Source organism: Dama dama, chromosome 8 (assembly GCF_033118175.1).
Source record: "Dama dama isolate Ldn47 chromosome 8, ASM3311817v1, whole genome shotgun sequence".
Taxonomy (NCBI): Eukaryota; Metazoa; Chordata; class Mammalia; order Artiodactyla; family Cervidae; genus Dama; species Dama dama.
The window spans coordinates 37190713-37203326 of record NC_083688.1 but is presented as its reverse complement, the minus strand read 5'-3'; the positions used below and the strand labels follow the sequence as shown (position 1 = coordinate 37203326).

Below are 12614 nucleotides of genomic sequence, written 5' to 3'. Positions count from 1 at the left end.
CTCATCATTAGGCCTCTTTTTCAATCTGAAAATTGAGGAACTTGGGCCAAATGCCTAAGAAATACACCCTAAGTTTCTACGGTTTTATGATTCTATGGATAATTTAAGTGACAAATCCAAATTATAACTACTGTTGAAACTGCACAGACCACACCCCACTATCTTGGTAACCTTAGCACTCCATGTAGAAGCCAGAAACAATTCTAAATTGCATCTTACCTCTTTTACTTACAATGAAAAACTGTTCTATGATTATGAAGATTCCATGGTAAAGAATTATCTGTTTTCTCAGTTGGTCATATTTCTTTCAAAAGTATTTAAGAGATAATTCTTTTAAATGGTCATTGACATTTCGAGGTCAACGTTTTCTGTGCTAATTCATTATTCTTGTATCATTCTTCATATTCTTCACAGACTCTTATTCATTATCTAATTATATACTCATATTAAACAAGCCAGAGGGGTAGGGCTAACATTTTTTAATCCTTATTTGACACAGTCATACATGAGATTTATACTAAATGAATTGACCCTGGAACTTGCATTTGGCTATTTAGAATGTACTGTTGTTCAAGGCAAGTATTTTTTTTTTTTTTTTTTTTTGAGGGAGGGGAGTTCTGTTTTATTCACTGATGTTTCCACAGTGCCTAGAACAGTGCCTGACTCACAGCAAATTTAATACACATTTGTAGAAGGAATAAACCAATGAACAAATCTGACTAGTGATCGAACGGGGGTCTAGTAACTCTCTAAACCCTCAAGCCTTGTTCCTTTAGTACTGACAGGAGTTATTCTTTGTACTCATGCTTCCCCCCAATTTTCCTATCTATTCTGGATGCAACTATCTTGAGGTTATGTGGCGGCAAGGCCAGGGAGCCCTCTTCACTGAAGGGTAACCGAAACTCCCACCGTCACAGTGATGGAGAAGGGAAAAGAGAGGCCTCTATGGGGGACGCCTCTTTGAGAGACTAAAGCTGATGCCACCTCCCCTCCTCCTCGCCCCCGCCACTCCGAGTTCACCAAGGATATCAGAAAAGGGTCCAATGGGTCCCTCTGTCCCAAAGGTGCTCGTCTCACTCTGCTTCTGGTGGCGGAGAGGGCAGGGGTTCTTTAAAGGGGGCCCCCACAGTCCCAAGCCCGAAGTTGCTGGGGTTTGGCCTGCGCTCCGAGGCTGCCACCCTCGCGGTCCCCGCCGGGCGGCGGGCGGACAGCTGCGGAAGGCGGGCCGGCGGCGCTCCCCGCCAGGACACTGTGGCGGTACCCGCGCCAGCCCCGCCCCCGCCCGGGCCGCCGACCGGGCGGGGCTTGTGGGGGCGAGGGGGTGTGGCCTGCGGGGGGCGGGGCCTGCGGAGGGCGGGGTGGCCGCGGGGAGCCGGCGGCCGGGGCGGCGCTCAGACTGGGCCGGGAGCTCCGGCTGCGCGGGCTCTCGGCGGCCGCGGCGACAGCATCCTCCTCCGCCTCCTCTCTTTCTTTTCTTCCCCTCCGCTTCTTTCTTTTCTTTCTCCTTCTCCTCCTTCTTTCCCTGCCCTGTCCCACCCCCACCCACCCCCCTGCTCCTTCTCCAGAGGACCTTAGGTCCTCAAGTCCCTGAGCGGTGGCAGCGGCGACTTGCGGGTGCATCGTTTCCGCGCCCAGGTAAGAGAGCCGTTCCCCACCTCTGATTCAGTATAAACGTGCTTCTCCCTTCTCCTGCTTCGCCCACCGCGTGGAGGGAGGAGAAGGAGCCCAGGGAAGGAACGGGGATGGGAAGGGATTTGTCTCATCCCGTGTCTTGGGAGCAGGCACAGGTTGGTCGAGCTGTCTCCCACCTGGCGGCAGCTTCAGGCCCGGCCTCTCTAGGTGTAACTACTGCGCAGCAGAGGACCCGGGCTGTACCTGGGCTCTGGATTTGGAGAAGGGCGTGTGACCTTGGTAGGTACCACTCTGAAGCGCCCGGGAACTTACATCAGGTTGGGATACTTGTCTTTAGAGCTAATATTACCTGAGCTGGGGAAAGACAGAGAATGATTTATACTGAGGTAAAAGAGAATTTCGAAGTAGAGGTTTTTTGTTTAGTTTTTTTTTTGTTTGTTTTTGGTCCATGGAATTGCAGAGAACTGCACAATGACGGATGACTAAGTTAAAGAAGCCTTGTCAATTCGAAATCATTTTCCCTGTAATTGTCCCAGAAACAGCTGGAAGAGAAAGATTGACAGATGTTTATAGTTTTAGGAAAATGAAAAATTAATGTCTGGTCTCGATGGAGGGCGGGATACGAAAAAGTGAGTCTGGATGAGCTTGAATATCCACATAGTCTTTCTTTTTAAGAGATGGGAGTGGGAGGCAGCATCTACAGTCCAACAGTTCTTTTCTTTTTCTTCTCAAAAGGCGTTTTTGGGGGCTGCAGTGCCTGGCGTCTTCGTTCCCCAACTTCATCTTTTGTTTCAGGATGAAAATTTAAAGAAAGAGTGTTTGAGAGGAGCCAGGAGTGGGGATGTGTGTGTTTGGGTGTGTGTAGGGAGGAGGGAGTAGTAAAATGGATGGGGTCAGAAAAAAACATCCTTGAAAACTGGAAATGGATGTTATACTGCCTGGCATCAGGGTTTTGGGATTTTGTCAGAAAATTAAAAAGCTTTCATTAGCTACAAGCCCATTTGTAACAGTTGCTGGTTGCCATCAGCTGGAAACCTTTAGCATAATGATTCCAGGGCATAGACCCTTTATTACTGACTCAGTGTGAAAGGTTTTTGTTTAAATGCACACACAAGCATGCACAGGCGTATGGTGGTACACACCACAAACACACACACATAAACACATTCGCACATATAATATATACCTAATTTTGCAAAAGAGAGTAGTACTTAAAAGACGAATCTTAAAATATTTATCCTTGAAGGTTTGGGGATTATGGTGTGAATCACATTTGTACTGCAGAACAAATAAATATATGCTGTTGGGTGGTATATAAGTTTGGATGTGCGGCAAAGGGATTAATGAATATCGGTAAGGTATTAAATGTCAAAAATATGATTTATTTTGAAATGATTGGTCTGGGAGAGGAAATGACTGCTAAGTGAAATTGAGGTTTGCAGCCGCAGTGAGGCGATGGAGAACAAAGCCTTTTATGTGAGCTGTGTTATGCAAAATGTCCCATGCTTGAGCGGCAGGTACCAGACCAGTATAATGCATGGCTCTGTAACCCTGTCATTTCACTGTGGGCAATTATAATTTTTTTTGGCAATGAAAATAGATTAAATAAATAAAAGCTCTTTAGAATGCCCAAGAGGAAGATTATAGCCTTTCACCTGAATGTGACACAAAACACCCATTTAGCTGGTCACTTGCTACGTATTTTGGTGGAAATCTTTATGACTCTGTAAAAATATCATGGGCGTTTCAGTCACCCCCTCTTCATGCACAGAAACATTTCCTTCCCAAGAAAAGGTGAAATGCATTTTTCTCTTTCAATTAAAAAGTATTGTTGTGTGTGTGTATTTTAAGGTTGATTCCCTGATAATTTTATCTGATTATCATAGCTTTATATCTGGAATCCACAATTTGCATTGAGCAGAGCTATTGTGCCTTTAGGATCAGTGGTTCGTGCTCTTTGTGCTTGATTTAATTTTAATTTTTATTATTTCATAATATGCTACAGTATTATTTAATTTCCTAAAGGTTTTTTTCCCCATAAGCAGAAAATTGCTTAACATACATCTGTAGATCTAAGCAATTAAAAATTGACCTTCCTTTAAACATGTTTTTTTAATGCCTGAATGTCCATTTTCTCTTCTTTTCCCTCACCTCCATCAAATAACCTGTTTATTGTGACTCTATCTATGCTCCTTTAAGCTTCTAGTTCTGTCTAGACTGTCAAGAGCAGAGCCAGCTTTCTCAGGAATTTCGGATTTAGGATTTGTTCGTTCTCTGTAGCAACTCTCCTAGGATGACGTGTTTACAGCACCTTCTCAGGGAGGAGAAGGAGAAGGAATGTGCTGACAGAGCCTGACCCAGTGAAACTGGCACGGCCATTACCTCATCCTAGTAGCTACTTCAGACTCATTGAGAGAGCAGGCACCTCTCCGTGGAAAGCAAACACCAGCAGCACACCCTCGTCTCCAAGAAGCCTTCCGCTTCCCACAGCAGCCTCTGCTCTGCTGCTCTGCTAAGGTTAAAGGGGTACTTCCTCTTTTATGTATTTCTTCTCAAGGATCTTGAACTTGGTCATAAATATGCAGCCAGAAATGAAACTTGGCACAACATCCCCTAAACCTGAAAGAATAATTTCATTCCTTTACCACTTTTGGCTTAAAATCAATTTGCAGATTTTCTAAACACATCAGAAGGGAAAAGGAAGAAGAATGTTTATGGGCATATATTTGCATGTTTTCTTATGATACACATTTTTTTGGTAACATTTTACTAGCATCTAGAGAGCAGACTGGATTGCTATGCTTTTGAAAAATGGGGTTGCGCTCTTGGACTTTAAAATGCAATGATAATGTTTGCTTAGATGCACATTATAGTATGTGCATCCTTAAAATATTCATTGATGTCCCCATAAGATTGAGCGTATGAAGCCAACTTGGAGATTTTAGTATTCAAGTTGATTGCTTGGTTAATGAATTCCTTTCAATGCTTAATTTCCTCTTGACAGAGTAAGATAAAGAATCTGAAATAACAGTTACAGTGGATAGTAACACTACCCCCAGAACAATGTCATATTTCTTAATCCTAAAAGCAGTCATTTAGGTAAGTTATTAATAATGCATTAGTGAATGTTGCTAAAGATAATATTCTGAAACAATTATGAACTCTTATGTCTCTGGTGTATCTGGCAAAGATGCTGTTAAGCTCTTTGAGTCATGTCTGATTCTCTCAGACATGTCTGTTCTTTTGTACGTTAGTTCTTTCTGCGCCTTTCCTAGTTTGATCTGCTCAATCTAGACCTTCTTAAGTGTGAGCAGTATTTTGATCATTTCACTGATTTTTTTCCTCTCCTTTCATTCTGTTCTTTGTAATCTCCTATTTGAATGTTAGTCTTCTCCAGGCATTTTGTCTTCAACACTGTTACTCTTATTATAAACTTAGCCTTTACTCTTCATATAGGAGAGCATTTATTCCAACTTATTTATTTATTTGTTTGACAGTTGCTCAGTCATGTCCGACTCTTTGAGACCCCATGGACTGCAGCACACCAGGCTTCCCTGTCCATCACCAACTCCTAGAGCTTGCTCAAACTCATGTCCATTGAGTCGGTAATGCCATCTGACCATCTCATCCTCTGTTGTCCCCTTCTCCTCATGTCTTCAATCATTCCCAGCAACAGGGTCTTTTCCAGTGAATCAGTTCTTTGAGTCAGGTGGCCCAAGTATTGGAGTTTCAGCTTCAGCATCAGTTATGTATTTTTTTTTCTTTTTTTTTTTTCAGTTATGTATTTTGTTATGTGTCTATTATATTTCTACTGGATGCAGAATATTTTCCTGGGGACTAAGTGTAGAGACACTAAAAATGCTACAGGGTTCCTGGCTTTAAGAAATCTTCAAATAAAGTTAGAGAGATTTGTTTCTTTTGTAATGGGGAATAACTAAAAAATAACATTTAATTGAGCAGTTATTGTATTTCAGATATGGGACACAAGGGGCTGCACATGGGGACAGTGGTGTCCCAAGCCTCAAAGGCAATTTTTTGTGAATCAGTTATGTAAATGTCCTAATGTAGACCCTGTATACCTAACCTCCTTTTTTCATATATGTATTCTCTCTATCTAATTATATATAGAAGGAGAAGGAAATGGCAACCTGCTTCAGTATTCTTGCCTGGGAAATCTCATGGACAGAGCATCCTGGGGGTCTACAATCCAGTGGGTCGCAAGAGTCAGACATGACTTACCCACTAAACAACAACATATATAATTGTATAAATATTTGTATATATAAACTGGGGCTTTCCCGGTGGCTCATTGTTAAAGAATCTGCCTGCCCAGTGCAGGGGACACAGGTTTGATCCCTGGGTCGGGAAGATCCCCTGGAGAAGGAAACGGCAACCCACTCCAGTATTCTTGCCTGGAGAATTCCATGGACAGAGGAGCCTATTATGTTAATAGGCCTTTTAGAGAAAATAATTTAGCTTCTAAGATCACACAGCTGGACTTCTTTCTTGCTTTCTTGTTTTTCTTCCTTTCCTCTTTACCCTTTTTCCTTCCTTCCTTTCTTCTTTCCTTCCTTTGCTCTTTGCTTTCAATTTGTATTGGCCAAAAAACAAAACAAAACAAAACACCAATTTTTAGAAAATAGAACCTGCCGTTTTTATTGTAATTTATTTTCCATTATATCTATACTTCTCATTTAACATACAGTTTTACGCCAACTTCTTCTCAGGGCTTCATCACTGTCTTGGTCCTTCCTTTGATCTTGACTTTTATATACTCTGGCCTTGAACAGACTTTTCCTTGTATACCAGTCTTTGATCCTGCTTCCTTTCTTTGGAAAGCCTTTCTGAATCAGGAAGAAAAGTTACTGCCTTGTGTCTTCCTATTGTTTGTACCCAAGCTGACCCAGATTCCCTTATCTTATAGACAGTTGTTTATCCCAGCTGTGTTCTTACCAGCCTTCTTCAAATGAGTTGAAAAAGGTAAGAGTGGTGTAGCTGTACAACTTACTGCTTTCAAATGAAAATTTTGATTAGCTAACTGTGTTTTGTTATTTTATTCACGTGACTTCAAGTAAAATGGAAACTGACTAGTAAAGTCATCCGGGCTTTCCTGGTGTCTCAGAATCTGCCTGCCAGTACATGAGATGTGGATTTGATCCCTGAATGGAGAAGAACCCCTGGAGGAGGAAATGGCAACCCACTCCAGTATTCTTGGCTGAGAGATCCCATGGACAGAGGAGCCTGGTGGGCTATAGTCCATGGGTCGCAAAGAGTCAGACACGACTTAGCGATAGAGCATGCACCCACAGTAGTCATTATCTGTCAGGCAGTCCACTGTCTTCATTTTATGCTAGCTAGCTACACTGATGTTCTCTTAAGTTGAATTGAATTATTTTAATTTAAAATAAAATATCCCTAGTTACATTGCTGTGTACAGTGTTGTCATTAGCCATCCTGAATCCATCCCTCAGTAATCATAAAATACAGTCTTGAATGTCCATTAGTATATTTCATTGCTTAACTGTCTAGATCTCCTATATTTAAAACAAACTTGTAAGTAAATATACAGACTTGCTCATTTAGTTTGAGATAGAATATTCATGCTGGTATGAACCTTTTATATTGCATTAAAGTATTAATGAGTTTATTGTTGCCCATGTGGTGTTCTTGTAACAGTTGCAACAACACTGTATTATCTTGCTAACAGACAATATGAAATTATATAACAAAATGGTATGAGAAAATGTTTCCTAGTTTTATTGAGTAGGAAGCATCACAATTAAATAATTCTCAGCTTTGAAATTATATTACTTTATTTGGGTATTGTGCCTCTCAAAGTTGTAATTTAGTCTTTTCTTTAAACTATGTTTTTGAACAAAACAGTATTTTAAACAATAAGCTGCCTGTTTTTCTGGTGTTTATGAGACCACATTCCTTTGGCCCACTTTGAAAACAAAGAGCAAAAAAAAAAGTTTTTAGGATCAGTAGTGCATTCTTTTTATGTTAGTGTCATCTAGTATAGCCAGGAAAAGATCTGATTCTGTACTTTACTACATGTACTTATTATGTCATTTGAATGAAGATCTGCAATCTGTTGCATACAAATCTTTGCTATATGGAGTCATAACACCTGTAACAATCTATTACTCCACAAAATGTGTTCACTTTGTGTTTTCCAAAGGGCTATCATGGTGATATTTGTGTTTGTGTATGTAATAATCACAGGATTGTTGTTATTCAGTTACTAAGTCATGTCCAGCTCTTTGCAACCCCATGGACTGCAGCAGGCCAGGCATCCCTAATCCTTCCCTATCTCCTGGAGTTTGCTCAAACTCATGTCTATTGAGTTGGTGATGCCATCCAACCATCCCATCCTCTGTCGCCCCCTTCTCCTTCGACCCTCAATCTTTCCTAGCATCAGGGTCTTTTCCAATGAGTGGGCTCTTCTCATCAGGTAGCCACAGTATTGGAGCTTCAGCTTCAGCATCAGTCCTTCCAATGACTATTCAGGACTGTTTTCCTTTAGGATTGACTGACTTGATCTCCTTGCAGACCAAGGGACTCTCAAGAGTCTTCTCTAGCACCACAGTTTGAAAGCATCAGCCTTCTTTATGGTCCAACTTTCACGTTCGTACATGACTACTGGAAAAACCATAGCTTTGATTATATGGACCTCTGTCATCAAAGTGATATCTCTGCTTTTTAATATACTGTCTAGGTTTGTTATAGCTTTCCTTCCAAGGAGCAAATGTCTTTTAATTTAATGGCTACAGTCACCATCTGCAGTGATTTTTGGAGCCCAAGAAAATAAACTCTGTCACTGCTTCCACTTTTTCCCCATCTGTTTGCCATGAGGTGATGGGATTGGATGCCTAATGTTAAGTTTAAACCAGCTTTTTCACTGTCCTCTTTCACCCTCATTAAGAAACTCTTTAGTTGCTCTTTGTTTTCTGCCATTGGAGTGGTATCATCTGCATATCTGATATTTCTCTGGGAAATCGTGATTCTGGGCTTGTGATTCATCTAGCCTGGCATTTCACATGAAATACTCTGTATATTGTTACCCTGCTTATTTAACTTATATGCAGAGTACATCATGTGAAATGCTGGGCTGGAAGAAGCACAAGCTGGAATCAAGATTGCCGGGAGAAATATCAATAACCTCAAATAGGCAGATGGCACCACCCTTATGGCAGAAAGTGAAGAAGAACTAAAGAGCCTCTTGATGAAAGTGAAAGAGGAGAGTGAAAAAGTTGGCTTAAAGCTTAACATTCAGAAAACTAAGATCATGGCATCTGGTCCCATCACTTCATGGCAAATAGATGGGGAAACAGTGGAAACAGTGGCTGACTTTATTTTTGGGGGCTCCAAAATCTCTGCAGATGGTGATTGCAGCCATGAAATTAAAAGACACTTGCTCCTTGGAAGAAAAGCTATGACCAGCCTGGACAGCATATTAAAAAGCAGAGACATTACTTTGCCAACAATGGTCTGTCTAGTCAAGGCTATGGTTTTTCCAGTAGTCATGTGTGGATGTGAGAGTTGGACTATAAAAAAAGCTAAGCGCCAAAGAATTGATGCTTTTGAACTGTGGTGTTGGAGAAGATTCTTGAGAGTCCCTTGGACTGCAAGGAGATCTAACCAGTCCATCCTGAAGGAGATCAGTCCTGGGTGTTCATTGGGAGGACTGATGTTGAAGCTGAAACTCCAATACTTTGGCCACCTGATGAGAAGAGCTGTCTCATTTGAAAAGACCCTGATCTTGGGAAAGATTAGGGGCAGGAGGAGAAGGGGATGACAGAGGATGAGATGGTTGGATGGCATGACCGACTCAATAGACATGAGTTTGGGTGGACTCTGGGAGTTGGTTATTGACAGGGAGGCCTGGCGTGCTGCGGTTCATGGGGTCGCAAAGAGTCGGACACAACTGAGTGACTGAATTGACTGACTGACTCTGCATAGAAGTTAAATAAGCAGGCAATATATAGCCTTGATGTACTCCTTTCCCAATTTTGAACCAGTTCATTGTCCGGTTCTAACTGTTGCTTCTTGACCTGCATACAGGTTTCTCAGGAGACAGGTAAGGTGGTCTGGTATTCCCATCTCTTTAAGAATTTTCCACAGTTTGTTGTGTCCACACAGTCAAAGGCTTTCAAATAATCAATGAAGCATTAGTAAATGTTTTTCTGGGATTCTCTTGCTTTTTCTATGATCCGAAGGATGTTGGCAATTTGATCTCTAGTTCCTTTGCCTTTTCTAAATCCAGCTTGTACATTTGGTAGTTCTCGGTTCATGTACTGCTGTTAGCCTTATATTAGTATTTATATATCCCATTTTTTCATAGTTGAGATAAATTGTTATACAGTTGATTTATAAAAAATTGAAAATTATACTTTGATGTTCACATGAGAATATTTGATTTTAAATACACTTTTATAGGAAAAACAATGGTGTATGTTTTCAATCATAAAATCAAATTAAACGAATTTCAAATAATTACTATATTTTTCTGTTTTGAGAGATATGATCCAAATTCTATTGTCCATTACTGAATTGAAATGATAAAGCTAAATCTGGTACTCAATATCAAAGCATCTCCATGTTGATCAAGTGTCCTAAATTGAAATACTGGTCACTTAAATTTATCTTTTAGGAAGTGCAGATGACATTGCTATTGCATGGAAACTGCATATTTTCTTCTTTTTAAAGAGGAGAAACCAGTATTGGTGGAACTTCAGAAATTTTGCTTCCGAGAAAGCACCAAGCATCCTACTGGAAGCTACATCTTTTATGAAACCACGAAGTGGGTATGATCTAGGGTTTATTTAAATGGGTTTGGCCATTGCATCTCAAACTAAAGCTTGCCTCATTCACAATTGTATGATGTAAACTATTATAGACTATTAATTGGTCTTTGGTAAAATTGACATTTTGTGGATTTTTGAAAAGTGCTTATTAGACTCAGTCATAAGTTCCATGATTAGGGGGTGTGGTTTTACTTTATTTTGAATAGAAACATATTAAATGAAGGTGGTCCATATCAAAATTGTAATTTACTAAACTTTATACAGTCTAGGACAGTCTCTCTGTCCCCATTTCAGCCCTTTCTGAAAGACCTCCATCAGGTTTTGGGAGAAGAATCCTAATTTTTCTATTAAAAAACTGATATTGATTTCCATTAAAAAACTGATATTGAGCAAATGTATTTTTAATGAAATCCTTTCCTTTTGCTTAATATGTTTATAGTCTATATAACAGAGTGACATTTTGTAACTCTATTGATTAGTGGCTTAGAAGGATTGTGTGCTTGTACAAATGAAAACATAAAGTATATTTTTCTGTGCCTCTGCCCTGTAGCAGAAGGGACATCAGTTCTTAAGACTTCTGAAGTATGTATAAGTTAGGAGCAAACGGTGTGAACCTCTGATGTGCGTGTAAGGAAACTGGGACAGGGAGTGGTTAAATGACTTTCCTGAGATTCTGAGTGGTGGAACCAGGCCTAAAATTGTTATTCAGGTCAGACTCAGCTCTTGGTAAGGAGGTGCCCATGAAGAACCGTCTCACTCTGACTCTTCTTCCAATTCAGGTTATACTCCTGTTCTCTGACCTAAGGGTGGGGTGATCTGCCTGTCATACCTCCCCCACTTTGTGACTCAACTGTGACTTTCGCATGAATATGAAAGAGGGAGAAACTCAGCATTTTAAGGCCATTCCAACGAGCTCCTTGCCAGTTCCACTACTGAACGTGGTGCGTCTAAACCTGATTCAGGAAACACTGACCCGGCTGCTGCTCCAGGTTCATTCCTGTGGTTTGGATCTCTTAGGACAGACATTTAAACTCTCTGGGGATGTGTGCCCAGACTCAAGCTACTTGAAAAGCCAGGGAGCTTTTCTCTGAACTTCAACTATCCATACTGATGCCTCCAGATTGCTTGAGTTTGTGTTTAAACTTGGGTCTGTGTACAAGGGAAATCCAACAAAAATAACCAGGTGGAAACTTCTTTCTGCACAATGAAATTTTCTCAGAAATAGCTTTCCTTTTGTGTCTCCCCAGCTTTAACATTTTTAGCTAAAAGGAAGTGAGCTAGAAAGGCTGTGGCCTCTATGTCTGTGTCTGCTTCCCTCTGAACTCTCCTACTCTTGTATGTTTTCCTGTTTCTCTGCCTCTAGTGCTCCATGCATCTTGTTTCTTTGCCTCATCCAAGGAGACAGCAGATTAAATAAGAATTAGGTGTTTCCATCTTTACTGTGTTCAGTAGAGCTTCACCTATACCCACACTGCTTAGGCACCTTAGAGTCTTAAGTTGACAAATATTTGAAAAGCATGATGGGCAAATTAGAGTAAAGAAACCGAGCAGAAACCATGCTTAAATATTTAAAGAGAAATATATTTCTAGTCAGTGAAAACTGAAACTATACCACTCTTTAGGGAGTGAAGGAATTCTAATGTCCTCCTTCTGTTAGAGAATGTCATATAGTATGTCCTAATTCTCTAAATGGACATATTTAATCATTAATCAAAATTAGAGTTACTGTTTTATCATTGAATGGATGGAACAAAATTCCTTAAAATATTTTCCATGACTATTTGAGATAGAATGGGCTGTGCACATTAGCTTCTCCTGAATATCTTTATTTTGAGCCATAAATCTGGAAAAAAAACCACCTTATTTGCACATAAGTAATGCATACGTATGAAAGCAAATCTTTTGAAATAAGATATTTTGTCCTCTTCTTCTTAGATATGATTTACTGAATTTGACCAGTCTGAAAATCTAAATGATCCATAAAGAGTTAAAATAATATCTGTAGTAAATGATGTTCTTGGGAATAATTCGTTTTTAACTTTTGCATTATGAATAATCTATACATACTATTTTACAGGCAACACATATTTGTAAACTTGCTCATGCAAAATTAGTATGTGTAACAGGGATATTATTAATCACTACTTGAAAAATTATAACATTATTATTTTAAAC

The 12614-nt window shown here is 40.2% G+C and overlaps 1 protein-coding gene across 8 annotated transcripts in view; it reads left to right on the top strand.

Annotated features, from left to right (window-relative positions):
* Positions 1 to 1409: 1409 nt before the first annotated feature.
* MAP2 (microtubule associated protein 2) overlaps positions 1410 to 12614 on the top strand; it is a 288854-nt gene continuing 277649 nt past the window's right edge. For 7 of the 8 annotated variants that reach the window (XM_061148873.1, XM_061148872.1, XM_061148871.1 and 4 more), the window contains exon 1: positions 1410 to 1635. The gene's annotated coding sequence lies outside the window, so the exon portion shown is untranslated. Of the gene's footprint in view, positions 1636 to 6556; positions 6877 to 12614 lie in introns of all 8 variants that reach the window. The other variant, XM_061148865.1, reaches the window with a different exon arrangement.